The sequence below is a fragment of the Neovison vison genome, chromosome 5 (assembly GCF_020171115.1).
Source record: "Neovison vison isolate M4711 chromosome 5, ASM_NN_V1, whole genome shotgun sequence".
NCBI lineage: Eukaryota > Metazoa > Chordata > Mammalia > Carnivora > Mustelidae > Neogale > Neogale vison.
This window is the reverse complement of record NC_058095.1, coordinates 91,460,944-91,487,392: the sequence shown is the minus strand read 5'-3', so window position 1 is coordinate 91,487,392 and position 26,449 is coordinate 91,460,944. Positions and strand designations below refer to the sequence as shown.

Sequence of the window (26,449 nt, the reverse complement as noted above, 5' to 3'; positions counted from 1 at the left end):
GCATGATACCTGAGCAAATCAATCAACTACCATGATAGGAAGAGCGTGTTAATCCATAGTCTTTGCTTTATTGTGTGCAAAGTGTGCTACTGCCCCCTGAGCTTCCTGCATTTCTCTTGTCTTGAAAAATCAGTGCTTGATCCTTTCCAGAATAACCAGAGAAGAAATGTGGCAGAAAGCATCTCTTCATCACGATCCCACTCAGTCCCGAGACTGATAGAAAAGGATGTAACCAGACTCTGAATTCTTTGAGATATCTGATGTCAACCCGTAGAATTCTTCAATAGTTTGTGCATCTATTTTCTGTGAGGCAAAATGGAAATATTAGTACAGAAATGAGCTCTACAGTCCAGTAAAGTCTTCCACATTTCTTAGAATCGTGCCTCTCATTTTCCTGCTTATGTTTATAAAACGGCTCTGCACGAGAATGGCTTAAGTTAAAAAGACTGATCATGCCCAGTATTGGTGAGAAAGTGCAGCAAACAGGGCTCCCACACGTAGCTGGCAGGAAGGCAGAATGGAACGGAGACCTTGGGAAAATGTTTAGTATTATCTTGTAAGGCTGAACACACAACTAGCCTTCGATCCAGCAAGTCTATTCCTAGGGAACAGAATTACCTGACCCACTTGAAACCACCAATTCCCAACCATTTGTGACCTATGAAAATGGCAATTTCTTATGGTCCTACCTAACAATTACCCAAGAAAAATGAGTGCGTATATCAGCATCAGATAGGGGTGATTGAGGCAGTTTTATTGATAATAGTCAGGCAGGGATAAAAAGGAAAATTTCTACCTTTTTATATTCTTACAATGAGAAATTACAGCGCAATAAAAGAAAACCACTACTATAGGCAGTAAGAGTGAACTGCTAGATACAAAAGAAGTCACACTGGAGGAGTCTGTTTATAGTCAAACAGAGGCAAAACTAATCATAATGATCAGTCATCAATAGTGGGTTCAGAGGACGGTGGGGAGTGGGAGGGAAAACTGTGAAGACTGACCAGGAAAAGGATAAGGGGGCTTATCGAAGGGTGTTACAAATGTACTCTCCCTTGATCTGAAGAGTGGTTACAGAGTGTGCATGTGCACATACATATCTGTGTATGCAAACCCACACATAGAAAATTCAAGTGCTGGGGCACGTGGGTGGCTCAGTGGGTTAAAGCCTCTGCCTTCAGCTCAGGTCCTGGGATTGAGCCTTACATCGGGCTCTCTGCTCGGTGGGTAGCCTGCTTCCTCCAATCTCTCGCTCTGTCTGCCTCTCCGCCTACTTGTGAGCTCTGTCAAATAAATAAATAAAATCTAAAAAAAATAATAAATTCAAGTGCTGTTTTAGATTCATATACTTTCTGTACATGTATTATAGCTCAATCATTTTTTTTAGACAATGAAAGACTTTTTAAAACTAGTTCTCTTGTGGAAAGCTTTTCTTTGTTTTACTCTATGCATTTTGAAGATCACCTGACCATTCAAGCATTGGGGTTGGCTGTTGGGGAGTAAGAAGTAGGAATCTGACTACAGTCTGAAAACTTCAACAATTATCCAATATTCATCACCTGTCATATGAAAGAGAGGCTGGGAGAAAAAAAACAGAAGAGTAAAATACACACACAACTTTGAATAAAAATAAGAAATTCAGGAACTACTTACTTCTACAATGTCGTCATCAAACAACAACCAAAAATCATGACTCTTAACTATTGCACTATAATGTCCTCAGTTGGGACCACTAAAACAAAGAGAAAGAGAAATTAATTATATACAATGTTTATTAATACCACTCTTCTATGCCCTTGACGTCATGTTCTATAAACGAGAATAACTGAAACCGATGAAAATACTCCTTATCTATTCTTCCCCAAAATATCAAGCTACACTGATGTGAACTGGCATTCAATTTTATAATCAAATAATCAGTACTCTACTTTGAGAGCTATAACCAGCATTCTATTTACATAAATCTATGCTATTAAAATTTTTGTTGTCTTTGTAATAATTTTTTAATTATAATGTTTAAAATAATTTTCAAATTTGCTTCTCTGAAAAATTTAAATATATTTTTTAGCATTTGGGAGAGATAGAGGATCAAGGGCCAGAGCCCCCTGAGTTAAACTACAGAACATACATAGAATTTTTTCTAAGTTTTATTCCCTTGGCCATCGTTTTTCTCTTGAGGAAAAATACCATGTAATGCCTAAAAAAACACATATCACATCTATAGTTCTAAAATTAAGCTTGACCCTCAGAAACTTCTTTAAAAACAAATGACATTTTGCTAGTATTATTAGTGCTATTTTTAAGTACCTGGATCTTAGTCATTATAATTCTTGGAATTGCCTCTGCAGCTCATTTTAAACAAGTCTGGAATAAAGAAATCTAGAAATGCATTAAAATGCAGGTGGTTTTTTTGTTTTTGTTTTTTGTTTTTCAAAAAAATCTTTTGCTTTATAAAGGACATGGCAAGGATTTTAACCTCTCGCAGATTAAGTATGACTAATTATAAAAGCTTCTATATAATTCTTTAAGTTATAATTCTATTATAATTATTATATTATAGAATTTGAGATAATTTTCAACACAAAGTGCTGTTTATGGTGAATAGCAACATCAGATAATCAGATAATAGAATAAGAACCCTCCCATGTGTCCCTGCCTTGGCTCCTCTGATTATTAGGTGAGACGAGCACCTCAGGTGACAAAATGACAAAACAACAGTACTGCTCTTTCTCCATAGAAGAAAATACCTCAGAACATTTTTTTAAGGCTTTTAATACAGGAAAAAACTAAAACAAACAACAAACAAACAAACAAAAAAAACCCAAAAAACCTACCAAAAAACAAAAACAAAACTTCCCCATTCCTATAGGACTCATCTAGAGTCTTTTGTTTTATAGGGAGATGATAAGAATTTTTTTTTTTAATTTTTAAGGTGGTGAACATAAAAAAAAATCTCAGAAAGGCAGAGGAACAGAGCCAGAGATGAAAGGAGGCGGGGGAGATGAGGACCCTTGGGTGTGAGACTGAAAGGGTAGCAGCCTTTTCCTCGGGCAGAGAGGCAGTCTGAAGGACAAAAGACAAATGTGCACTACAGAAACTAGTAAGAGAAGGAAGGCTGGTAAACTTCGCCCTACAAGAGCCGTGGCTTAGGGATGTGCATCCTGAACATAAGACACGCTCAGTGCAGTATGGTCTGAATACATCACGTGTGCTAATAACTGCTGGTTGCTGTGGGGCTCAGAAAGGCACCCACAGCCTCCTGGCCCGAGGACACCGTGAGTACAGGAGAGAATTCTCCAGGAACACCATACGGGGCCCCATACGATATAAAAGCGGAGTTGCAGGGGTAGTGCAACCTACAGGCCTCACCCAGGAGAGGGGGCAGCTGGGAGGAGGAGGGCTGAGGAAGTTGGTGACAGTGGAGCGGGGCCCTGAGACGGAATGAAAGGATCACACGCACGAAGTCCGGAAGCACCTGTCGGAAATCCGCGAGATGCCAGACACGCAGGAGCAGGACCACGGGAGCTGGGCAGGCACAGGCCTGCTGCAATGAGCACCACCCGCGGCAAGGATGCGGCAACGTAAACCCTTTACACTCTCGTATGAAACGTAACTACGAGTAAATCTTGTAAGTAGAAAATAAGATTTGAAAAGGTTTTCAATCTTTTGTTAATGGGAGGATCACTTCCTGTTTTAAGACGTGCCTGTTCTGCTAACGGAGACGGCCCTCCAAACTGATAAACACACACCGTACCGAGCAGTGAGTTACTGCGGGCAGGACACATCCAGCAGCTGGGTGGACACAGAGGCCTGGCACCAAATGGAGCAGGGCTGGATGAGAAGGGCACCCAGCACGGCTTTCAGAGAGGTCTGAGGAGGCCAGGGGGGAAGGCGGCAGGGGGAATTGCAGTGAGAGAAGAGGAGTAGAGTTGGGGAGGGAGCCCAGCTGTGACCAGGAATCTCAGAGCTCACGGTCTTGTGAGCAGAGCAATTCCAGGAACCCCAGCATCATCTAAGCAGAGGGAAACCTAAGAACTGTCCCCGAATTTGAAGAGGCTACGGCATAGTTAAGTTAGGATGTGAAAAGGTACTATAAGGGCGTCATTATTGTTAAGAACACAGTAGCAGCAGCTAAGTAATTTGCATTCCTCCTTTAACAGTAACACTGTGGCAGGTTGTTAATAGGACTGCATTTTGCGTAGGAGAACGTGGACATTCAGGGGGTACTGTATGAAGCCACGCCAGGCACAAATGGCAGGCACAGAACATCCCGCACGCCTGCCCCACGGACAGAGATCCTGGCCCGCGCGGCCCACGGCTGGGGTTACCTTCCACACTGAACCACCACAGGGACAAGGTCATACATTCTGTCAGGACTGGTCGCATCACCAGAGTTGTTAAACAGACGAAGTTCTAAAGGAAACACTACCCGGTAAGACAGTTTTGTGTATCGATGAAGCAGATCCAGGTATTCAAACCTCTTCAGGTGCAGAGCCAGAATCATGGGCAGTTTTTTAACTTTCTTCCTATTCAAATAAACACAGAAACAAAATTTCAGGAAAGGCATTCAGACCACGTCTTTAAAAGAACTCTCAAACTTTCTGATTCCATTAACAAACAGGTCACGGAAAGTGTGAGTAGCCCAGCACTGACCACTTTTGCTACCCGTTTTCCTACCCGTTATTTTTACATCGGTGAAGCAACATTCCGAATGTCTTGCGAAGATCCCACCCCACCCACCATCACCAAACAATGTAACAGGACTTTGTACTCCATACAGCTTCAAAACAGATGGCCTGGCCTCAGTCCTTTGATCAGAAATCTGTATTCTGAAATACAGGCCCCCAGGATCGGGCTGACTGCACAGGCGGCCGAGATGATGGGTGGAGGAAAAGCCGTTCCTCACAGCTGCTGACTCCTCTGGATGTGCGTGGAGACCGAGAGCTGCTTGTTCCATCGGTCAGTAGAACTCACTAACAGGTGGAGGACAGGCGCAGTGAGAAAAGCATTACTGAAGACCATTCTGTGAAAGGTGTTTGCCAGAGGTAAATAGCTCCAGATGAAGAATGAGGACTACATGTATTCTAGAATGGGAGTTAAATGACCTGCAAATTTAGGAGAAAAGTTTTTTTTCCCCCAATTTACTTATTTTCAGAAAAACAGTATTCATTATTTTTTCACCACACCCAGTGCTCCATGCAAGCTGTGCCCTCTATAATACCCACCACCTGGTACCCACCTCCCACCCCCCCGCCACTTCAAACCCCTCAGACTGTTTTTCAGAGTCTATAGTCTCTCATGGTTCACCTCCCCTTCCAATTTACCCAAAAGCTCATACCCTCCCCAATGTCCATAACCCTACCCCCCTTCTCCCAACCCCCCTCCCCCCAGCAACCCACAGTTTGTTTCGTGAGATTAAGAGTCACTTATGGTTTGTCTCCCTCCCTATCCCATCTTGTTTCATGGATTCTTCTCCTACCCACTTAAGCCCCCATGTTGCATCACCACTCCCTCATATCAGGGAGATCATATGATAGTTGTCTTTCTCCACTTGACTTATTTCGCTAAGCATGATACGCTCTAGTTCCATCCATGTTGTCGCAAATGGCAAGATTTCGTTTCTTTGGATGGCTGCATAGTATTCCATTGTGTATATATACCACATCTTCTTGATCCAGTCATCTGTTGATGGACATCTAGGTTCTTTCCATAGTTTGGCTATTGTGGACATTGCTGCTATAAACATTCGGGTGCACGTGCCCCTTTGGATCAACGTTTGTATCTTTAGGGTAAATTCCCAGTAGTGCAATTGCTGGGTCATAGGGCAGTTCTATTTTCAACATTTTGAGGAACCTCCATGCTGTTTTCCAGAGCGGTTGCACCAGCTTGCATTCCCACCAACAGTGTAGGAGGGTTCCCCTTTCTCCGCATCCTCGCCAGCATCTGTCATTTCCTGACTTGTTGATTTTAGCCATTCTGACTGGTGTGAGGTGATATCTCATTGTGGTTTTGATTTGTATTTCCCTGATGCCGAGTGATATGGAGCACTTTTTCATGTGTCTGTTGGCCATCTGGATGTCTTCTTTGCAGAAACGTCTGTTCATGTCCTCTGCCCATTTCTTGATTGGATTATTTGTTCTTTGGGTGTTGAGTTTGCTAAGTTCTTTATAGATTTTGGACACTAGTCCTTTATCTGATATGTCGTTTGCAAATATCTTCTCCCATTCTGTCACTTGTCTTTTGATTTTGTTAACTGTTTCCTTTGCTGTGCAAAAGCTTTTGATCTTGATGAAATCCCAAAAGTTCATTTTTGCCCTTGCTTCCCTTGCCTTTGGCGATGTTCCTAGGAAGATGTTGCTGCGGCTGAGGTCGAAGAGGTTGCTGCCTGTGTTCTCCTCAAGGATTTTGATGGATTCCTTTCTCACATTGAGGTCCTTAATCCATTTTGAGTCTATTTTTGTGTGTGGTGTAAGGAAATGGTCCAATTTCATTTTTCTGCACGTGGCTGTCCAATTTTCCCAACACCATTTATTGAAGAGGCTGTCTTTTTCCATTGGACATTCTTCCTGCTTTGTCAAAGATTAGTTGACCATAGAGTTGAGGGTCTATTTCTGGGCTCTCGATTCTGTTCCATTGGTCTATGTGTCTGTTTTTGTGCCAGTACCATGCTGTCTTGATGATGACAGCTTTGTAATAAAGCTTGAAGTCCGGAATTGTGATGCCACCAACTTTGGCTTTCTTTTTCAATATCCCTTTGGCTATTCGAGGTCTTTTCTGGTTCCATATAAATTTTAAAATTATTTGTTCCATTTCTTTGAAGAAGATGGATGGTACTTTGATAGGAATTGCATTAAATGTGTAGATTGCTTTAGGTAGCATAGACATTTTCACAATATTTATTCTTCCCATCCAGGAGCATGGAACATTTTTCCATTTCTTTGTGTCTTCCTCAATTTCTTTCATGAGTACTTTATAGTTTTCTGAGTATAGATTCTGTGCCTCTTTGGTTAGGTTTATTCCTAGGTGTCTTATGGTTTGGGGTGCAATTGTAAATGGGATTGACTCCTTAATTTCTCTTTCTTCTGTCTTGTTGTTGGTGTAGAGAAATGCAACTGATTTCTGTGCATTGATCTTATATCCTGACACTTTACTGAATTCCTGTACAAGTTCTCGCAGTTTTGGAGTGGAGTCTTTTGGGTTTTCCACACAGAGTATCATATCATCTGCAAAGAATGATAGTTTGACTTCTTCTTTGCCGATTTGGATGCCTTTAATTTCCTTTTATTGTCTGATTGCCGAGGCTAGGACTTCTAGTACTATGTTGAATAGCAGTGGTGATAATGGACATCCCTGCCGTGTTCCTGACCTTAGTGGAAAAGCTTTCAGTTTTTCTCCATTGAGAATGATATTTGCACTGGGTTTTTCATAGATGGCTTTGATGATATTGAGGTATGTGCCCTCTATCCCTACACTTTGAAGGGTTTTGATCAGGAAGGGATGCTGTACTTTGTCAAATGCTTTTTCAGCATCTATTGAGAGTATCATATGGTTCTTGTTCTTTCTTTTATTGATGTGTTGTATCACATTGACTGATTTGCGGATGTTGAACCAAACTTGCAGCCCTGGGATAAATCCCACTTGGTCGTGGTGAATAATCCTTTTAATGTACTGTTGAATCCTATTGGCTAGTATTTTGGTGAGAATTTTTGCGTCTGTGTTCATCAAGGATATTGGTCTATAGCTCTCTTTTTTGATGGGATCCTTATCTGGTTTTGGGATCAAGGTGAGGCTGGCCTCATAAAATGAGTTTGGGAGTTTTCCTTCCATTTCTATTTTTTGGAACAGTTTCAGGAGAATAGGAATTAGTTCTTCTTATTTTTTTTAAAGATTTTATTTATTTATTTGACAGAGAGAGATCACAAGTAGGCAGAGACGCAGGCAGAGAGAGAGAGGAGGAAGCAGGCTCCCTGCTGAGCAGAGAGCCCGAATTAGATCTTTAAATGTTTGGTAGAATTCCCCTGGGAAGCTGTCTAGCCCTGGGCTTTTGTTTGTTTGGAGATTTTTAATGACTGTTTCAATCTCCTTATTGGTTATGGGTCTGTTCAGGCTTTCTATTTCTTCCTGGTTCAATTTTGGTAGTTTATATGTTTCTAGGAATGCATCCATTTCTTCCAGATTTTCAAATTTGTTGGCATAGAGTTGCTCATAGTATGTTCTTATAATAGTTTGTATTTCTTTGGTGTTAGTTGTGATCTCTCCTCTTTCATTCATGCTTTTATTTATTTGGGTCCTTTTTCTTTTCTTTTTGATAAGTCTGGCCAGCGGTTTATCAATTTTATTAATTCTTTCAAAGAACCAGCTCCTAGTTTCATTGATTTGTTCTATTGTTTTTTTGGTTTCTATTTCATTGATTTCTGCTCTGATCTTTATGATTTCTCTTCTCCTGCTGGGCTTAGGGTTCCTTTCTTGTTCTTTCTCCAGCTCCTTTAGGTATAGGGTTAGGTTGTGTACCTGAGACCTTTCTTGTTTCTTGAGAAAAGCTTTTACCACTATATATTTTCCTCTCAGGACTCCCTTTGTTGTGTCCCACAGATTTTGAACCGTTGTATTTTCATTATCATTTGTTTCCATGATTTTTTCAATTCTTCTTTAATTTCCCGGTTGACCCATTCATTCTTTAGAAGGATGCTGTTTAGTCTCCATGTATTTGTGTTCTTTCCAAACTTCCTCTTGTGGTTGAGTTCTAGCTTCAGAGCATTGTGGTCTGAAAATATGCAGGGAATGATCCCAATCTTTTGATACCGGTTGAGTCCTGATTTAGGACCGAGGATGTGATCTATTCTGGAGAATGTTCCATGTGCACTAGAGAAGAATGTGTATTCTGTTGCTTTGGGATGAAATGTTCTGAATATATCTGTGATGTCCATCACATCCAGTGTATCATTTAAGGCCTTTATTTCCCTGTTGATCTTTTGCTTGGATGATCTATCCATTTCAGTGAGGGGAGTGTTAAAGTCCCTACTATTATTGTATTATTGTTGATGTGTTTCTTTGATTTTGTTATTAATTGGTTTATATAGTTGGCTGCTCCCACGTTGGGGGCATAGATATTTAAAATTGTTAGATCTTCTTCTTGGACAGACCCTTTGAGTATGATATAGTGTCCTTCCTCATCTCTTATTATGGTCTTTGGCTTAAAATCTAATTGATCTGATATAAGGATTGCCACTCCTGCTTTTTTCTGATGTCCATTGGCATGGTAAATTCTTTTCCACCCCCTCACTTTAAGCCTGGAGGTGTCTTCGGGTTTAAAATGAGTTTCTTGGAGGCAACATATAGATGGGTTTTGTTTTTTTATCCATTCTGATACCCTGTGTCTTTTGATTGGGGCATTTAGCCCATTAACATTCAGGGTAACTATTGAGAGATATGATTTTAGTGCCATTGTATTGCCTGTAAGGTGACTGTTACTGTATATTGTCTCTGTTCCTTTCTGATCTACCACTTGTAGGCTCTCTCTTAGCTTAGAGGACCCCTTTCAGTATTTCCTGTAGAGCTGGTTTGGTGTTTGCAAATTCTTTCAGTTTTTGTTTGTCCTGGAAGCTTTTAATTTCTCCTTCTATTTTCAATGATAGCCTAGCTGGATATAGTATTCTTGGCTGCATGTTTTTCTCATTGAGTGCTCTGAAAATATCATGCCAGCTCTTTCTGGCCTGCCAGGTCTCTGTGGATAAGTCAGCTGTCAATCTAATACTTTTACCATTGTATGTTACAGACTTCTTTTCCTGGGCTGCGTTCCGGATTTTCTCTTTGTCACTAAGGCTTGTAAATTTTACTATTAGGTGACGGGGTGTGGGCCTATTCTTATTGATTTTGAGGGGCGTTCTCTGAACCTTCTGAATTTTGATGCTCCTTCCCTTTGCCATATTGGGGAAATTCTCCCCAATAATTCTCTCCAGTATACCTTCTGCTCCCCTCTCTCTTTCTTCTTCTTCTGGAATCCCAATTATTCTAATGTTGTTTTGTCTTATGGTGTCACTTATCTCTCGAATTCTCCCCTCATGGTCCAGTAGCTGTTTGTCCCTCTTTTGCTTAGCTTCTTTAGTCTCTGTCATTTGGTCTTCTATATCGCTAATTCTTTCTTCTGCCTGATTTATCCTAGCAGTGAGGGCCTCCATTTTTGATTGAACCTCATTAATAGCTTTTTTGATTTCAACATGGTTAGATTTTAGTTCTTTTATTTCTCCAGAAAGGGCTTTTATATCTCTGGAGAGGGTTTCTCTAATATCTTCCATGCCTTTTTCAAGCCCAGCTAGAACCTTGAGAATTGTCATTTTGAACTCTAGATCTGACATATTACCAATGTCTGTATTGATTAGGTCCCTAGCCTTTGGTACTGCCTCTTGTTCTTTTTTTTGTTGTGAATTTTTCCGCCTTGTCATTTGTCCAGCTAAGAGTATATGAAGGAACAAGTAAAATACTAAAAGGGTGGCAACAATCACAGGAAAATATGCTTTAACCAAATCAGAAGAGATCCCAAATCATGAGGGGGGATTTCTCCCCCCTCACCATTGGGTGAGGGATCTCCTCTGATTGGGATCTCCTCTGATTGGGATCTCCCAATCTCTTCTGATTAGGATCTCTTCTGATTTGGGGATAAAAAGAGGTTAAAAAAGAAAAAAAGAAAAAAAAAGAATTAAAAAAAAAGAGATTGAATTAAAAATTCAATCAAGAATTTAAAAAAGAATTAAGAAAAAAGAGATTGAAGAGATTGGGATCTCTTCTGATTTGGGGATAAAAAGAGGTTCTAAAAGAAAAATAAAAAAAAGAATTAAAAAAAAGAAAATGAATAAAGAAAAGTATAAAAAAGAAATATATATATATTAGATAAACTAGTTAAAAAAACATTAAAAAAGAAAAGGGTAAAAGTTAAAAAAATTTTAGCAGAAGAAAAAAAAAAATGAAAAAGAAAAAAATTAAATTAACTGCAAGACTGAAAAATCACAGGGATAAAGCCATGAGTTCCGTGGTTTGTTTTCTCCTCCTCTGGAATTTGCTGCTCTCTCCTTGGTATTGAAACTGCACTCCTTGGTAGGTGAACTTGGTTTTGCCTGGATTTCTTGTTGATCTTCTGGGGGAGGGGCCTGTTGTAGTGATTCTCAAGTGTCTTTGCCCCAGGCGGAGTTGCACAGCCCTTACCAGGGGCCGGGCTGAGTGATCTGCTCGGCTTTGCTTTCAGGAGCTTTTGTTCCCTGAGCGCTTTCCGTAGTGTTCCGGAGGATGGGAATACAAATGTCAGCCTCCTGGTCTCGGGCCCTGAGGAGCCGAGAGCCCAGGGCCCCGCTCCCCAGTGTGTCCTCAGCGAACAGCTCCTAGTAACTCGCGTCTGCCTAACCTCCGGCCGCGCTCCAAGCTCACCGAGCCTGCGACCGGTTCAAGGCAACTATGAGCTGCGAGCTTCCTGTCGGCTCTGTCTCTGCAGCCAGCTTTCCCCTTCCAATATCCGCAAGCTCTGCAACACCCAGACACCCCCGATCATTCTGTGACCCTGCGGGACCTGAGGTCACGCCAACCCCGCGTGGACTTCGCCCCGATTTAGCCTCCGGAGCGATGTCCCTCAGCGGAACAGACTTTTAAAAGTCCTGATTTTGTGCTCCGTTGCTCAGCCGCTTGCCGGGAGCCGGCCCCTCCCCCCGGGGTGTATCTTCCCGTCGCTTTGGATTCACTTCTCCGCCAGTCCTACCTTTCAGAAAGTGGTTGTTTTTCTGTTTCTAGAATTGCTGCTCTTCTTCTCTTCCATCTGCCGATGGATTTGCAGGTGTTTGCAATCTTTAGATAAGCTCTCTAGCTGATCTCCTGCTAGCTGCATTAGTCTCAGTCTGCTACTTCTCTGCCATCTTGACTCCTCCTCCAAAAGTTTTTAACTGTAAAACAACTGGCCATCTTCCACATTCTGGACAATCTTTAGTATGCCCTTCAGTGCCATTTCTCCCTGGCATGACCTCTGCACTTCTACCTCATCTAACGGAAGTTTATTCTTCTGAAGGCTCAACTCACATTGTAACCCCTGGCATCAGTACCTCCTCCCTTCAATCCCCCATCGGCACTTCGCGGAGTCACTGTGGGCGTATACGGTTTATTACACCATAAAATATTTAGATGACTGTGTGTTTTTCTCTTCTAGGATCTGAAATCTTGACAGGTAGAAACCTTGTTTTTCCCCCCATTTTATTTCTCTACCGAACAACACGCCTCACACATGACAGATAATTGACAAATGTAGCGGAACCGAATTTTGTATGTGTTCAATGAAGCAAAACACTTTTCATAATTAAAAAATGAAATTTACTAAGCCAGTATTCCTAATGAAATGAAAACAAGAATCATTTTGTAGCATTATAGTAAATCTGCATCCTACAAATCTTAAATGTGGTGGGCAGCTTATTATTCCAGAAACATTTACTATTCTACCATGACCTTTGAAAAGGATTAGTAAGAATAAACATAAACAGATAATCATTCCTGGAAAGAAATCCAGCAGTGTAAGAGTCTTTATGGTCTTTGCCTCAGTAATCCCACTTCTAGAAGGGAAATAAATCATCTCAAATACAAGACTTCTCAAAAAAAATTTCTATAGTTATATTGTGAAAAACTGGAAATATCCAGGAGACAGGCGTTACACAGAGATACTGTGAGTTCAGCTTCAGACCACCACAGTTAAGTATCGCAATATAGCCAGTGAAATGAAATTTTTGGTTTCCCAGCACATACTAAAGTTAGATTTATACCATACTATTACTATTAAATGCGCAACAGCATTATGTCTAGAAAAACAATGCAGATATGTTAATTAAGAAATACTTCATTGCCAAAAAAGGCAAACCATCATCTAAAACTTTAACGAGTCATAATCTCTCTTTTGGGGATGAGGTCCTGGCTCCCTGCTGATGGTGGCTGACTGATGAGGGCGGGGCCACGGCAGGCTGGTTGGGGCTGTGGCAAGTTCTTAAAGGAAGACAAGAAAGTCTGCCACATCGACTGGCTCTTCCTTTCATAGAGGATTTCTTTGTAGCATAGGATGCTGTTCAAGTGTTTCACCCACAAAATTTCTTTCAGAATCAGTCCTCTTAAACCCTGCTGCTGCTTTCTCAGCTAAGTTGATGTAAGATACTAAATCCTTTGTGGTCATTGCAAGAGCCTTCACGGCATCTCTACCAGGAGCAGATTCCAGCTCAAGAATCCACTTTCCTGGCTCATCCACGAGAAGCAGTTCCTCGTCCGTCCAAGGCTGATCATGAGACGGCAGCAGTGCGGGCCCATCTTCTCGCCCCACTTCTAACTCCAGTTCTCTTGCTGTTTCCACCACCTCTGCGGTGACTGTCTCCGTGGACACCCTGAACCCCTCCAAGTCCTCAGGGACGGTGGGAACTAACTTCTTCCAAACGCCAAACAAATGTGGATATTTTGACCTCTTCTGATTGTTCTTAATAGTATCCCATTCCAGGAAGCATTCAATTGACTTTGCCCGGATCCATCAGAGGAATCACTTTCTAGACAGCTAGAGCCTTATGAAATATATTTCTTAAAGAATAAGTCTGGAAAGTCAAGATGACTCCTTCATCCGTAGGCTATGGAACGGATGCCGTGTCAACAGCCATGAAAACACTCATCTCATTGCACATCTCCATCAGCGCTCTTGGGAGACCAGGCGCAGTATCAGTGAGTGAGCAGCAGTATTTGAAAGCATTTTTTTTCTGAGCAGCAGGTCTTAAACAGTGGGCTTCAAATATTCATTGTAATCAGACGTGCTGTCACCCAGGCTTCATTGTTCCATTTCTAGAGCACGGGCAGAGTAGGTTTAGAGTAATTCTGAAGGGCCCTAGAATTTTCGGAATGGTCAGTGAGCCCCGGCTTCAGCTGAAGTCACCAGCTGCACTAGCTCCTAACGTGAGAGTCAGCCTGTCCTCTAAAGCTGTGAAGTCAGGCACTGACTTCTCCTCTCTAGCTCTGAAAGTCCTCGATGGCATCTTCTTCCAGTAGAAGGCTGTCTTGTCTACACAGGAAACCTGCTGTGGTGTGTAACTGCCTTCATCACTATCACAGCTGGACCTTCTGGAGAACTCGCTGCAGCTTCTCCCCCAGCCCTTGCTGCTTCACCTTGTACTTTCTGTTACGGAGCTGGTTCTTTCCTTCAACCTCATGGACCAGCCTCTGCAGCTTCAGACTTCTCTCTGCAGCTTCCTCACCTCTGTCAGCCCTCCCAGAATCACAGAGACCTAGGGCCTTGCTCGGGGTCAGGCTTTGGCTTAAAGGAAGGCTGGGGCTGGTTTGTTCTTCTCTCCAGACCACTAGAACTTTCTCCGTATCAGCAACAGAACTTTTTTCACTTTCTTATCATTCATATGCTCACAGGAGTAGCCCTTTTAATGTCCTTCAAGATTTTTTCCTTTGCACTCCCGACTTGGCTGATGTTTGGCACAAAAAAACTAGCTTTTAGTCTATGATGGCTTTCAACATGCCTTCCTCCCTAATCTTAACCATTTCTAGCTTTTGATTCAAAGTGAAAGACATGTGACTTTTCCTTTCACTTGAGCACTTAGAGGCCACTGTAGGGCTACTAACTGGCCTCATTTCAATTTCGTTGTGTCTCAGGGAACAGAGGGGACAGAGGAAAGGAGAAGAGGTGGGGGAATGGCCAGTGGATAGAGCAGTCAGGACACACACATGTATCAGGTAAGCTCATCACCTTATATGGCATGGTCTATGGTACCCCCAACAATTACAAGAGTGACATCAAAGATCACTGATCACAGATCACTGTAACAAATGTAATAATAATGAAAAAGTCAGAAATACTGTGGGAATGACCAAAATATGACATAGAGACGTGAAGTCAGCAAATACCATCAGAAAAAGTGCATTACTAGATTTGCTTGTCTCAGGGATGCCATAAACCTTCAACTTGTTAAAAAAAAATGCTGTATCTGTGAAGCACAATAAAGTGAGATATGCCTGTGCCTACACCCACCTTACACAAGCCCCTTTATGCAAGAGGGAACCATCACCAACTCATTTTTATTTTATTTATTTTCAGTGTTCCAGCATTCATTGCTTATGAACCACACCCAGTGCTCCATGCAGTACGTGCCCTCCATAATACCCACCACCATTCTCACGCCAACCCCCCTCCCCCTCCCCTCCAAAACCCTCAGTTTGTTTCTCAGAATCCACAGTCTCTCATGGTTTGTCTCCCCATACTCCCATTTCCCCCCCACTCACTTCTCCCCATCTCCCATCTCCTCCATGTTATTCCTTATGCTCACAAGTAAGTGAAACCATATGACACTTGACTCTCTCTGCTTGACTTATTTCACTCAGCATAATCTCTTCCAGTCCTGTCCGTGTTGATACAAAAGTTGGGTATTCATCTTTTCTGATGGAGGCGTAATACTCCATAGTATATATGGACCACATCTTCTTTATCCATTCATCTGTTGAAGAGCATCTTGGTCCTTTCCACAGTTTGGCGACTGTGTGGTGGAGTTATGGACATCGGGGAGGGTATGTGCTATGGTGAGTGCTGTGAAATGTGTAAACCTGGCAATTCACAGATCTGTACCCCTGGGGATAAAAATATATTCTATGCTTATAAAAAATTAAAAATTAATTAAAAATTAATAAAATAAAGAACAGTGACATCACACACACACACACACATACACAAGAAAGAAATTAAAAATAGAGCTTCCCTATGACCCTGTAATTGCACTACTGGGTATTTACCCCAAAGATACAGATGTCGTGAAAAAAAAAGGGCCATCTGTACTCCAATGTTCATATCACCAACTCATTTTTGAGACCAGCATGAACCTGACACCAAAACCTGACAGAGGTTTAAGAAAATTACAGACTAATGATACCCCTCATGATATTTCAAAGATATGAAAATCAAGAGAATATTATCAAACTGAACCCAGTAACATTTAAACCTCAGTTGGTGATGATGCCATAGTTTTAAATGCAATGATGTTTTTTCCTCAGGTTCTTTCTAAAGACCAATAACTGTAAAAATGCAAAGACTTCTTTATATTCCTAAATTAGCAAAATAATAATAATAAATACGTAAGGGGCATCTTAAGATAATAGATAGCATCCTTCTCCTCCTGAAGAAAAGAAACCTTGACCCTACTTAAATTTTACAGAAATTTTACATCTTGGCAGAAAACGTATGCTTATCAGCAATGTGATTTTTTAAAAACAAGTATGTCCTCTTCCAACCTAATCCAAATATTTTTCTAGAAAACCAGGGAAGGGCAGACTTATTTTCTTGGCAAAAATGCACTGCCCACATTACACACCAGTCACAAATCAAACCACTGTAAGAAGAGGCAGCAGTCACATCCTTCCTATTCAGGGTCTAATTAGCCAGAAGCAGACCCTGACCGGAGGGAGCCAAGAAGGAAAGGGAAGAAGCCAGCTAAGGATTCAGTCTCTGGAAAAGTGGCACAGAGGGCAGCTTCAGCTCTGAGCTCTGAATTTCTCTACTCTGCACGGACAGCAAGGTAACTGGGTTTTTGCACTCTCATCTCCATCCACTGGTCAAAAGCCACTGGGGGAAAGAAACTCTCGGGAGCTTCCTTCAGCAGCAGACCAAGGGGAGTCCCCCCGAGAGGAGCCAGAGTGAGAGCATCCTACAGGAGTGGGGACGCTGGAGAACGGGCACTGTCTGCCACCATTCCCGGACCGGAATATCAGCTACTCCACTGAGGCAACAGACGGCCCCAGGAACGCAGGTGCCAGGTTCCAAAGCTGTCTGCTGTTCTGATTATTCACCCCTCCCCCCAGAAGCCACTCTTTTAAAGTGTATCTTCCCATCTGTATAAGCCCTGTGAGCCCAGCAAAGAGGGCTGTATGGTGAATATGGGCCAAAGGACACTAATAGGCAAACTCTGCCAGACAGAAGTTAATATCCTAGCACAAGCACCTAAGAACTTAATAAAATTCTTTGGCAGAGAAGTCTTTTTTTTTTTTTTTGAAGATTTCTATTTATTTGGCAGAGAGAGAGAGAGAGAACGAGGGAGGGGAGCAGCAAAGGGAGAGGGAAAAGCAGGCTCCCCGCTGAGCAGGGGGTGGGGGGAATCACAGGACCCTGGGATCATGACCTGAGCCAAAGGCAGACACTTAACTGCCTGAGTCACCCAGGAGCCCCAGCAGAGAAGTTACGACCACACAGAAGAGTTTAGTAGTTGTACACACATGAAATCCCATTATTCTCATATACTATCCCATCCAGAAGGCCTACCTGGGGTAGGCAGGCTAAGGAGTGAGAGGGGAACAGAGGCTAGAGCACAGGTGAGGAAGACACCATATGACTGAGTTGTCAGCACTGAGAGGAAAGTCAGCCCCCGAAAGTCCCAAGAAGGTCCCATGTTCAAAACCTAACGTGACGGTACTAGGAGGCGGGGCCCCGGGAGATGCTTAGGTCATGAGGTTGGAGCCCTAAGGAATGGAACTGGTATCCTTATAACAGACACCCTAGACAGTCTGCCAGCATCCTTCCAGCACGTGAGGACGCGGTGTGAGAAGGCACCTTAGGAAGCAGGAAGAGGGCCCTCACGGGCACAGGGCACGCTGGCGCCTTGATTCGGGACTGCTAGCACCCAGAACTCTAAGGACGCCCCTGGCGCTTGTAACGCACCCAGTCTATGGTATCCTGTTACAGCAGGGTACATGCCAGGAGTGACTGGGCATGTGGCCACGACCAGGCTGCCAACATGACACTAGCCTTGACTAGGACCTGCACATGGAAGAATCGGATATGGAGCTGGTTGTGAAAATGGAGCAAAACGGAAGAACTTGCCCTCAGAAACAGGAAGGACCTCAGTGACTAGACCAGAGTAGACGGGAGACAGAGGGCATGACACCTTGATGCTGCTGACCTGGGCACCGCACGGGTCTTCCCCAATGCCTCACACGGCCGGCCCCAGGCCTGGAAGTGAATGAAGAGTGAAGAGAGGAAGGACGCATAGCAGAGAACCAGTCAGGCCGGCTCAGCCCCCGGTGAAGCCACTCACTGAACCCTGCTCTGAGGCAGAGAAGACTGACAGCAGAGCAGCTTCCACCCCCACGCCCAGTGGACAGGAAAACAACTCTGGAAGCAAAGTCATGGGAATCCTAATCCTCACATTCCAGTTCCCTGTGGGAAAGCACTTTGCTTTTCCGCAGGGGCTTTATCCTCCCCCTGGTTATCAGCTTCTGGCTGTTCACCTACATCTGCCAAGCCCGTGTATACAGCCCTATACAGTTCAACAGGTGGGCCATGTAAAAGGTGTCCCTGCGCAGATAAATTCTGCATAAAGCTAGATATAAATTTCTCATATTCTGTGAGTTTTCTCAGAGTCTGTAATATGAAGCATGAATAAATAATGAAGAGGAAATTTTATTATAGAGCAAATTTATTTGATCATGGAATACTTCTTTTATGGTAACATCTCCCAAAATCATTCTTCGGGATTCCAGTACTGAAACCTTTGGTTTTGAGGAACACATTGTCTGCATATAGGAACATATATAGTCTGAATGAAGGCCAAACCACATGCTTTTTTCTTCTGTGGTTAAAAAACACGTAACATAAACTGCACCATCTTATCCCCTTCTAAATGTATAGTATAGCAGTGTTTCCAATTAGCACCATTGTTGTGCAACAGATCTCTAGAACTTTCTCATCTTGCACACTGAAACTCTACACCCACTGAACAACTCTCCTTTGCCCCTCGAGGCCCCAAGGCCCTGGCAACCAGCATTTTATTTGTTGCTAAAAATGTGACTACTTAGAGTCTTCATATAACTGGAGTCATCCAGAAATTGTCTTTTTGTGATTACAATGTGTCTTTTTGGCTTTTGTGATTAGCTTATTTCACTTAGCATAATACACTCAAGATCCATCCACCTTGTGGTATAACCAAATGTCCTTCTGCTTTAAGGCAGAATAATATCCACTAGATGTCCATCCCACATGTTCTTTATCCATTCATCTGTTGATGGACATTTAAGTTGTTTCCAACTCTTTGTTAATGTGAACACTGCAGCAATAAACAAAGGAGTACACATAATCTCTTTGATACACTGTTTTCAAATTCTTTTGGGTGTGTATCTAGAAGCAAGAATGCTGGGTCATGTGGTAATTCTGTTTTTAGTATTCTGAGGAGCCTCCATACTGTTTTCCAAAGCAGCTGCACCACTTAACCTTCCTACCAACAGTATACAAGTTTCCAATTTCTCCCCGCTATCAACACTTATTTTATTTTTCCGATGTGAGTTTTCTAACAAGTGTGAGGGGATACCTCACTGTGGTTCTGATTTGCAGTTCCCTGATCTGTGACGTTAACTGTCTTCTCATATGCTTGTTGGCCATTTTTTATCTTCTTTGGAAAACATTCAAGTTCCTTGTCCATTTTTTTTAAAAGATTTTATTTATTTGACAGAAATCACAAGTAGGCAGAGAGGCAGGCAGAAAGGGGTGGGGAAGCAGGCTCCCCGCTGAGCAGAGAGCCCGATGTGGGGCTCAATCCCAGGCCTCTGGGATCATGACCAGAGCCGAAGGCAGAGGCTTTAACCCACTGAGCCACCCAGGCGTCCCTCCTTCTTCATTTTTAAATTGGGTCACTGGTTTATGTTGTTGAGCTATAGGAGATCTTCATGTATCCTGGATATTAACCTCTTATCACATACTGGTTTTCAAGTATTTTCTCCCATTCATGCCTTTTCACTCCATTTATTGTTTCTTTCGTTATGCAGAAGTTTTTGAGTTTCTTATGGTCCAGCCTATTTTTGCCTTTGTTGCTTATGCTTTCGGTGTCGTACTTAAGAAACGATTACCAAATTCAATGTCATGAAGATTTTCCCACGTGTTTCTTTTTTAAGGAGTTTTCTAGTTGTGGCCTTACGTTTAGGTCATTAATCCATTTTGAATTAAGTTCTGTATATGGTATAAGGGTCCAACTTCATTCTTTTGCATATGGATATCCAGTGTTCCAAACTATGTGTTGAAGAGGCTGTACTTTATCTATTTGTAGCACTGGCACTCTTGGAGATCATCTGACTGTATAAATGAGGATTTACTGCTGGGCTCTCTATTCTATACCACTGGCCTACATGTCTGTCTTTATTGCTACTACCACACTGCTTCGATTACTGTAGCTCTATAATATGTTTTGAAGTTAAAAAGTATAAGGTCTCCAGCTTTTTCTTTTGAAATTGTTTGGCTTTAAGAGTCCTTTAAGATTTCCCATATGAAATTTTGGATGTTTTTTTTCCTATGTCATCAGAAAACTCAATTGAGTCTTTGGTAGGCATTAAACTGAATCTGCAGACTGCTTTGGGTACTATGACCATTTTAACTTTAAGTCTTGCAATTCACAAACACAGAGTATCTTTTCATTGATTTGTTACCTTCTTTAATTTCTTTTAGCAATATCTTATTTTTTTTAGTGTGTAAGTCTTTGGCCTCCTTTGTTAAGTCAATTTCTAAATATTTTATTCTTTTTTGATACTACTGTAAATGGGATTATTTTGCTAATTTTCTTTTCAGATTGTTCAGATAGTTCAACAATCTTTTCAGATTGTTCAGATTATACACTAACTGTTCAAGTCAGGGTACAGAAATGCAATGGACTTTCACGTGCTGATTTTGTATCTGCACCTCTGCTGAGTACTTACTAGTTCTAACAAGGCTTTTTGTTGTTGTTGTTTAATCTTTAGGGTTTTCTGCATACAAGATCATATTATCTGTGAACAGAGATAATTTAACTTCTTTTCCTATCTGGCTGTCTTTCTTTTCTTTTCTTTTTCTTACCTAACTGCTCTAGGACTTCCAACACTATGTTGAATTAAAGTGGCAAGAGTAGACATCCTTGTCTTGTTCTTGATCCAAGAGGACAAGCTCTTCAGTTTTTCACCACTGAGTATGGTAGCTGTGGGCTTGTCACAGAGGGCCTTCATTATGTTGAGGTATGTTTTTTCTATCCCTAGTCTGTTGAGTGTTTTTTTTTATCATAGACAGGTGTTGAATTCTATCAAATACCTTTTCTTTATCCACTGAGGTGATCATGTGGTTTTTGTCCTTCAGACAGACTGAAACCTTTTGTTTATTTATTAATTTGAAAGAGAGAATGTGTGCAAGCAGGAAGGGGGATGGGAGGATAGGGAGAGAGGAATACCAAGCAGACTCCACATGGGGGCTCGGTCTCATAACCCTGATATCAAGACCTGAGCTGAAATCAAGAGTCAGATGCCTAACCAACTAAGCCACCCAGCACCCCCAGACTGAAACATTTTAATGTCAAAATGATTTTTGTTTAATTAGAATGATGATCTGTATATCCACTATCTTTTTCTTTTATTCTGAGACCAGAAACTATAGACTTCTACAGCTGGTAGGGATCTTAGACAGCAACTAATCAAGTGAGACCCAAAAGGTTAAATGACTTGCCCAATATCACAGTGCAAGTTATCAGAAGGGCTGACACTAGATCCTAGTAGAAAATGATTTCTGTACTATCTTTCCATAAACCCACACACAATTTATCCTATAGAAACAGCCTAAAACCTGTGTGAAAATGTGTGTATGGGTAGAGGTATACATACAAAATATGTTTATCAAAGCCTTATAGCAGTGAAAAAAGGGAACAATATAAACTATTAGATTTAGAAACTCAGTAATTATGGCATGCCCATATAAAAAGTACTATGCAGCACCTCTGAAGAATGATGTAAAAGTATACTTTCACTGACATGTCTGTAATTTATTAAGGGAAAAAATTATAAAACTGTACATAGAATTCAATTCCATTTCAAGAATTACATGTGTACACACATACATCCTTTAAAAATCTAGGATACACACAAAAATGTTAACAGTGATTTTATAAATAATGATTCTAAACTGATTTATACTTAATCTGTGTTTTCTAATTTCTTGACAGAGTATATATATTTCCCACGCATTTTAATAAAAGATCTACTATTAAATACTATATTAAAATCACATGGATGTCTTCAAAACAAGCAGCTGGAGTTGCTGGACAAATTCTAATTACTCATGTCTGGCTATTTGTGATTCTGGATGAAGAATAGCTCATGCTCACAGATGCACTTACCTCCGTGGAGCCAAAGAAGTTTGTCACGGCACTCCTCTGAGCTACATTTAGTCCTCAACTCTATCTTCCTTAACCAATAGTCTTAGGCTCCTTCTTCAACATTTTCAGGGTTAATCTATTTTATCTCCCCCCATGACATAACCAAACTTAGGGGAGGTACTCTAATCGTCATCACTAATAGAAGGGGACAATGAGTACTCTGTTTTGATTACTTGGGCTCATCACCTAAAACATCTCCCTTCCTACTAGATACATGTGTCCAAAATACAGATAAAAACACAGTCATTTAAAAATCTAAGTTCTTCTTCCTTTCATGAACATTTCAGTGTAACCATTTAGGTAGGTAGGGCCCTCCAGGGTAGACATCTGGGCAGGCAGGGGAGAGGAGAAGACTGAGCAGAGCAGAAAGCATGTCTGTGCAATAGGGAGTTGAGTGCATGCATGGCGGTTGAGGGGTGAGATCAGTTACGGACAGGGTCACTAACCAGGTAAGTAAATACAGAAGGATACTGGGAACCAATTTGTACTGTCAGAAGGAAATTATGAATATTAAAAAGGGCAAAACTAGAATGAACCCTATGGTGTCGGCTGAAACTGTGGATATCATTATGACTTCATGGCTTCTCAGTATAGACAGATCCGTGATAATATCGACAGGTTGACGTAAGCATGTGTGGAGTACATACATACACACACATCGTCCAGCTCATTTCACTAGGGGGCTCAGGAACACAGACATCCTGGTATCAGTGAGCATATCTATATATCAAAGTCCTGCCTCCTAAACATCATCATCCTCCTGTAAGAAAGCAGGCCTCCTGGGATAAATGGCTGATACCAGAGTCAGGGCAAGGAGAGTACAAGATGAGCATGGAACATCTTATGTTATGTTATGCTACGAAGTGAAGGGTCACTCAAGAATATGGGACATGCCAAAAAGACACGGGTGATAGCTTGAAAGGGCCCCCACTGGCCGAATGGTAATGGAGCATAACCCACTGAATTTAAAAAAAAAAAAAAAATCCTTGAGTCCATGCTGAGATTTAGAAAATGAAAAAAATTAGAAGTCTGATGAAGAATGGGCATATGTACAACCTCAAAATACCGCTACACAAAATAATACTTATGAATTATATAAATGGAAAAACCATTGCTTAACAGAGAAGACCTCTGGGAGACATCACCACAGTCAAGTGCTCAAACAGAACAGCACCAGTAACTGGATGGGCAGGAAAGTGTTAACCTCGCAGGCCTCAGACTCTCCTTTCTGGAAAGGCCTGCTGGCAAGGATGGTCCTTGGTTAACATATGAGAATTTGGATTTGAGGAGTGTTTCCACCATTCCCTAAATGATGGGAGTGTCTCAATAGACCTAAATTGTCTGGACAAACAATATGGTTTAAACTCAACACCTCCTTTCCTTCAGAGTGTCTAGAATTCTGGAAGACAGAAGGGTACCTACATGCCTGGCCCTCAGTTTAAAACCTTGGGCACTAGGTCTGTAATGAGCCTCCGGGGGAGACGACACCTCCCCCATGTCCTACTCAGTACTGAAGGAGGTTAGGTGTCTTTTTTTTTTTAAGATTATTTATTTATTTACTTGACAGAGAGAGATCACAAGTAGACGGAGAGGCAGGCAGAGAGAGAGAGAGAGAAGCAGGCCCCCCGCAGAGCACAGAGCCCGATGCGGGACTCGATCCCAGGACCCTGAGATCATGACCTGAGCTGAAGGCAGCGGCCTAACCCACTGAGCCACCCAGGCACCCGGAGGTTAGGTGTTTTGCGGGACTCCATGGCACTGAACTCTTGGAAGCTCCCCTGGCTTTCTGCTCTGCAGAGATGCTTTGCCATCTTTCCCTGTAACAAGTCTTGGCTGTGGGCCTGACCATACATGCAGAGTCTCGTGAGTCCTTCCAGTGTGTCTCAGGAGTGGTCTGAGGGACCCCACACGTGAGACAAATTGGAATCATGGATAAGAGGATACAATGAGAATAGAGCATCCCTCTGTGAGATGCCCACCAGAATACATAACCTGAACCTCATCATAAGAACACAAAGAGGGGCAATCTTTGAGATGAACCCAGAGGGACAATCTATAAAATAATCTATAATTTTCAAAAGCATCGAGATTTTTAAAGCCAAGAAAAGACTGTTCGAAATGTAAAAAGACAAGAGACATGAATACTAAAGATAACACGTGTTTCTGAACTGGATCGATTTGTTCCAGAAAGGACAGTACTGGAACATCCGTGCTAATGAAATACCTTCCACTAGAACAGTTAACATGCCAGCGTGACTTGCCCCAGGGGGGTGACTATGGCAATAGGGAAACTTCCCTGTTGGTATGAAACAGCCACTCACGTGTTCACGATCACGGGACATCATACCTTACGTTTGAGTGGTTTTGGGTAAAAAAGCATTCTTGGTACTGTTCATACAACTTTTCTTTGAGCTTGAGATTGTTCTAAAATAAAAAGTAAAATAATAAGAATGGTGATGACACGATTCCATTCCTGGACACCAGATACCAAATGAGAGAGAGCACAAGATCCTATGTGGGGCTAGCAGAAGCGACAGTAGAGGCAAGGAAAAGGATCTTCCCCACTCTTTCTCCTCACCAAGACCAAGTTTACATAAAGCATGCAAGCTTCAAAGTCAAGTATCTTAACTGTACTGGTTGTTGATTCTTAAACAACTTTCATTAAGTGGAGAAAATCACTGGAGGTTGCAGAGCTGACTGTTTCTTACCCAGGAATAACTTAGTGAGTCTTAATTACTTAATGATAAAACTAGGCATTTTTACTCTGTAGATTTTCAGGCATAACTTTCAGCTAGGAAAGCCCATCTACACGACCCACTGCCAGAGAACTACTACCAAATTTTAAAAATGTTACATTACCGTTTGTGTGCTTCCTGTTTGCTGCGACATTCTTCACAGTAATATTTGTATTCACTGCACAGAGTTTCTGTGTTGCTGAAACCCCTGTGTAAAATTCAAGATAAATTTATTTAGTCTATACCAGAAAACTGTGTATTCATTTAAAAGGACTCTAAACCAAAGATAGTCATTAAACTTCAAAATAAGTAACTCTCCAGTTACCTTAAGCAGTGAGTGATCGATGTGTTTTGTTCCACGTTAACAGAAAGGTCTAAAAAATCTTCATCTTTGCTGCTTATCTGTAAAAATAGGGAATTACCTTTGATTTCTTTACCTGTCAGTAAATCATTGTTCTGAAGTGACAGAATTAAATGCATTCATTCTATCAGTAGTAGTAAGTACTGAAGAATTCATCTTCCACGAGTTCAAAAGAAATCTACTGGATCTGGATTATCCAAAAGGACACTGAGTAAAGGACTCTCAACACACGTACAGGTTAAACAGCAAAGTCCACCTGTGACTGATTCCCTTTCTGGCAAAGATGAGGATGGGAAATCCCATTATTTCCCCAAACCTTGGTATTATGGTGAAACAAGAAATAAACTGCCCATATATACTAATTCTTAAAAAAAAAAAAAAAAAAAAAACGGGCTAAGACTAAATGGGGACACTTGGAAAAGGGCATCACACCTGTGCTGTTTTATTATTCAAGGAAATAATTTTGTCTAAAATGCCAAATTACAATCTTCACTGACGACCAAATTATAGTCTTCATTGATGACCTCCTTTAATCCTTCTTCTTCTTCAAAAATAAAATCTAACATAAAGTTCTGTTTGAATTATGGGTAACTCATCTGATTTAAAAAAATTCAAGTTCTTACTCATTCATTTGAATTGGATTAGGACAGAACTTCAGACACCAATTTTCCTAGCTCTTCCCTTCAAAGACTCTATGCTTAAGGTTAGCACACAATAGATCTCTGACTGTACCTCTCACACACAAGGGCTATAAGCCCAGTGCAGTAAATGCCTTCCTGCTTCAATGGCGCATCAATTTTATAAGATCAGCATCATTAACTTGTGACAGATTACGTGGCTGTACATACTATGTACTTACGCAAACAGGAGTAGCTATGAGTACCATGTACTCACAGTCTAGGGACACCATAGGGAAATGACCACCAGAAGCACGTCGCCGAGGGATTCACGTGGGAGGGATCCGGGCCACGATCCGGGCCACAATCCGAGCCACGTCCGGACGCAGACAGGCCCGGCGCTGGAACGTGGGGTGAGGGAAGGCTGGAGAGACACGGGCGAGAGAAGGGGGAGCCCCGGGACAGTCGTGGGAGCCCCGTGAAGCGCCCGCGCCGCACAGGCTGCAGGACGGCCGGAGGTGCCCGCCGGCTCCACGCAGC

The 26,449-nt window shown here is 41.9% G+C and overlaps 1 pseudogene; it reads right to left on the bottom strand.

Annotated features, from left to right (window-relative positions):
- LOC122906977 lies at positions 1-26,249 on the bottom strand (annotated as a pseudogene).
- Positions 26,250-26,449: the final 200 nt, after the last annotated feature.